We start from the raw sequence: 5,137 nt of genomic DNA, 5'->3' as shown, positions 1-5,137 counted from the left end.
GTGGTATTTTAAGCTCTTTTTTTAGATCCATGTGTAAGAATGATTAAATATTCATTTCCCTTTTAAAATCAAACCAATCATTATTTTTATTTTTAAAACAATCTGAAACTTGTAGAAAATTTGCAATCACAGTATAAAGAACTTTTTTTGTCTTGAGCCATTTGGGATTTAGTTGCCAACCTGATGCCACATCACCCCCAAATACCTAAGCGGGTATATGTTGGACATTTTCCCACGTAATCACAATACAACCATCAAAATAAGGAAATTAACACTGGTAATTGATACTACCTAATCCTGAGCCCTGTTACATTTTATCATTTGTTTTAGTAATAACTTTTATAGCAAAATAAAGGATACACTTCAGAATGTTTGTTGCATTGAATTGTCACATTTCTTTCTCCTCTAGTCTGAAATGTTTCCTCAGTCTTTGACTTTCATGACCTTGATACTATTTTTTAGCATTTTATTTTATTAGTTTCAAGTATACAGTATATTGGTTAGACATTTATATAGTTTAGGAAATGATCTCCCTGATTGCCTTGATACTTTCGAAGATCACAGCTAGTTATCTTGTGGAATGTCCCTCAGTTTGGGTATGTTTGTGTTTAGCAAGAATGTCACCAAAGTGTCGCTACGTTCTTATCATCTCATCAGGTGATGTTTAATTTCAATTTGTCCTGTTACTGATGATGTTCACTTTAATCACTTGGTTAAAACGATGTCTGCCAGTCTTCTCCACAATGAAATAACTTCAAAATGAAGTTACTATTTTTCCTATTTGGAATTAATAAGTATTTTGTGCGGAGATACGTTAAATTAATATTCTATTCCTCACCAAACTCTAATTTTACTATTTTATTTATATCATCGTGGGCTCATGGTTTCCTGTTTCTGTTAACTATTGTTATTTACTTTGATTCTTCAATTGTCCCATATGTTGCCAGTGGGAACCCCTTCAAAATGGCTTCGAGGTCATTTTGCCTCATCATTCTTTGAGTATTTCTTTTTTCTAGCACAACAAAATGCTCTAGGCTCATGTGGTACTTTCCTTGCCTTAGTGTTGGAATTGGCCATTTTTCCAAGGAATAGTGTTACCAAATAAAATATAGGTTAATCAGTTAAATTTGAACTTTAGATAAATAATAGCGTGTAGCTCTATTATGTTCCGAGCAATTTTCTTATTTGCTAAATATTTGCTGTATTTTTATATGTCTGGCACTCTGCCAAGGAGCCTTGGTTCCTTTAAGTAGCGAATGGTATGTAGAAGCCACAATCTGGGTAGGTCTGTTGGTTACAATTCGAGTTAACAGCTTTCGCCTCTCTTGATGGACAGAGCTAGGAAACATTTGTACACGCACACATTTATATCTATATATATCTGTATCGATGTTATATAGATATAGACACATCGCAATCCATGAGTTCACACTGATAACTTCTAATTCCAATTCAACACCTGAGGGTTTTCTCCCTTTCCATATTATAACTTCTTTCTCCTAGGGTAACAAACCTGACTCACATTATCCATAATACATGTACTTAATTGATCAATCCTTTGGTATAAAACCAAACTCTCATTGCTGCCACTGCCTGCTCGCCCATGAGGAGGCCCTCCTCAGCCTACTTGTGTCCAGATCCCTGTGCCAGGCCATCCCCACAGGTACACGCCCTCTTCACCCAACTAGGGCTCTGATACCTCACCATTGGCCACCCCACAGCATGGATCCTTCATCCTTCATGGGGTCTGACCCGCCATGATGTGCCACCCCCCATGGATCCACTCCCCTCTCTGCTCGGGCTCACACACCAGGCTATCCTCCTTGTGAAGGCCTCCCCAGACTGCTCAGAACCTGACTCAATACCCATCCTTCCTCCCTGTCTGTACACCCTCCTCATCTTGCTCTAAGCACGAAAATCTTCAGATATAAGTGATACTTAAGTATGAAATATATTACTGTTATTAGTCAGAACACAAGCTGAGATTTTCAATGTAAAAGAGGCTTTGATAGAAGCAGCTGGAAAAATAGTCACTAGGGGATATTTTTAATCATTGGCGTTGAACTGGTACTAAGCATTACTTATTGGCTAATAAAAATCCAAGAAATGTTGAAATTAGAAATGTAGACTACTGTTTAAAAACCTGTGTTTCTCTAATTCCTCTTAAAACCCCCTAAAATAACAGTCAAGAAACAAGAAGGCATAAAAAGTACAAAGAGTACAGGAGATGAAATGACAGCAGAAAAGAGATGTCCAAGAAGTTCCTAGAAGGTAGAAAGTAAACAGGGAATAACTAAGAGAAGAAGCAGCTAAAACTTAAGTCCCTGCAATAGAATGTTCAGCAATAGCCAGCCAATTTCTGATGTTGAAGCCTAAAAAATGTCAAAAATTGAAATCAGTTGCCTCTGAAGGCACAGGTGCAGGCAGGGTAAAATAGAAAACAGGCTTTTTCTTAAATATGAATGGACAGCCAAGAATCACCAGACATTTGAGGAAAGTCTAATGTAAAAAGAAAATTAACCTGGAGAAAACAGACAATATAGAAGAAAAGTATCAAAGATTATGATAAAGCTTTAAGATGAAAGACATGAGAGAGTGGCGTGTGTGTGTGTGTGTGTGTGGGTTATTAAAGACTCTAATAATAAAAACTTAATAGATGATGTCTTAGTTTGAAAAATCATGACATATCTGGATCTGTATGTTATTTACATGCAAATATGAAGGGGGAAAACCATGAAAACAGTTGAAAGTGGTTGTCTCCAAGAATGCCACGCTAGATGAGGGAAAAGGCAGGCGACTTATTTTCTTCCTTCTTTTTAAACAAGTCTGTATGTTTCTTTGATTAAAAACAAGAATTTAATTTAAAAGTTAAGTTTGTACATATTGAAATATGTGAATATAGCAATTTGAAAAGAAGCAAGCCATGATGGAAAGAACTAGAATTTGACATCGAGATTCAATTCAATGGGCAGTTGGCCCTTTTACTGCTTACTAAAGTCTGTACAAATCTCAACGCTTGAGATTCAGCATACACATTTATAATTTAAGGATAATGATACTTACCCTGCTGTTTCAGTTTGCCAGGACTATTATAACATAACGATGCCACAGACCAAGTGGCTTAAACAATAGAAACTTATTTTCGAACAGTTCTGTAGGCCGAAAGTCCAAGATCAGGCATCGGCAGGGCTGGCTTTCCTTGAAGCCTCTCTTTGGCTCGTAGGTGGCCACCTTCTCACTGCGTCCTCACGTAGCCTTTCCGGTCTGGGAGTTCATCCCTGGGTTTCTTCCTCTTATAAATATACCAGTCATATCGGATTAGGGCCCTACACTAACAGCCTGATTTTAACTTTAACACCTCTTTAAAGATCTTATCTCCAGGTCAGTTACATTCTGAGGTACTAGAGATTGGGATTTCAACATATGAATTCTGGGGAACACAATTCAGCTCATTATACCTACCTACTACATTCATTCATTTGCTAAGATTAATGGGCCTCCTTTAATGTTCCAACCTGTGCTAGACACTGAGGACTGAAAAAGGATCAAATGAGGTAATGGTATTTTGGGAAACTAACTTAAAATATAAGAAACATTAAGACATAGCTCACCCAACCTAATGGCTTTGCGTGCAATAAGTAATTAAGTTGAACAAAATTAAATGAGAACAATGGAAAATTTCTAAAAGGGAAAAATATTAGGAAGTGTGGGCAAAGTTATTGAATAGCAACTATTATTTCTTAAGCACCTGATAAGTGCCAGGCGATGACTATAAGATTTATGTCTGTCTCATTTAATCATCACTACTACCCTGCTGGATCAATATTATCAAAATCATTTTACTATTAAGAAACATCCCTCACAGACTCAGTAATTTCCCTACAGTTGTATAGCCAATAAGTGGCTTCAATTTGGAATGATCTGAAACCAATGCCCAGTACCCATCCTTCCATTACTCTCTACTGTGAGTCACAACCAGCAAGGAATTATGGCTAGCTCTATTTAAATTATTTTTGTTAAATATCGACTACATTGAAAAAGTATAATTTATTTATAGAGAGAATAGCAACAAAATGAACAGCTGTGTACTCACCATCTGGCTTTAGAAAGAGAATATTATCAATACCTTAGAAGCCCTGTTATATACCTCCCTCCATCCCTCTTTTCTTCACTCTTCCTCCCAAAACCATTATCCTAGTTTTGTTTTTAGTAACCTGTCGTACAAGCATACATGTATGCATACATACACACACACACACTCTCACATTTTCATTTTGCATGTTTTTAAAATATAAATAAGTCATGTTCTTCTGGGACTCACTATTCTCTTCATTAACATTAGTCCCTAAGATTTATTAAGGTTGATGTAGGTGGCCATAGGTGGCCATAATTACATCCCATTGCCTCTGATGGTCTAGTGCTGCCAGTCTGCCCTCTAGAATCCTGTTATTCTCATTGACTCTGGGGTATCTCTGACTATCAATCTTGATCTAGAGGACAAGCAATTCGGAGCTTCTCAGATGTACTAGCACATTCCTTATCACTTTAGTGAAGGGAGTGTTCTCTGAGCCTGCCCAGGGAACATGTTTAGCTGGTAGGTTCTCTGGTATTACATAATAAATGCATTCTTGATTCTAACCTGTTTAAATCATCTCATTGTTTTAAGTTTCAAGAAGCCATTCCTACAATGTACTAGGTACAGTTCTAGGCATTTGACAAGGAAATTATTATTGAGTCACTAGATATTGCACCCATATTAATAAACTTTCCCTTCTCCAGCCTTCTAGTCTGTCTTCCCTGACCCAGTACATTTAAGATCCAGGCAAATTTTCCCAGTATCTGCTGGTACATATTCGCCAGGTTCTGTGGTGCTTTGGGTGAATAATCCCTTTCTTCATATAGCAGTATGTTTCTGCTTGGCTCATGATTAGACTTCTAATTATTGGTCTAGAAGCAATAGAGAGAGGCAGGAAAATATCTTACAGACAAGCATCATCTTGCAAGGCATCTGCCCTAGGTAAGGCCTTCACACAATCTCCAGACAATTGGATACTGGTTACCTCCAGCAAGAGGAAGAGCTCCAGAGAATTCTGGCTCAGAATAGTCAGCGGAATCTGGACAGTCAAATCTTCAATCC

The sequence above is a fragment of the Pteropus vampyrus genome, unplaced genomic scaffold, assembly GCF_000151845.1.
Source record: "Pteropus vampyrus isolate Shadow unplaced genomic scaffold, Pvam_2.0 Scaffold47, whole genome shotgun sequence".
In the NCBI taxonomy this organism is placed as follows: domain Eukaryota; kingdom Metazoa; phylum Chordata; class Mammalia; order Chiroptera; family Pteropodidae; genus Pteropus; species Pteropus vampyrus.
The sequence above is the reverse complement of the archived record's forward strand: the minus strand, read 5'-3'. Positions refer to the sequence as shown.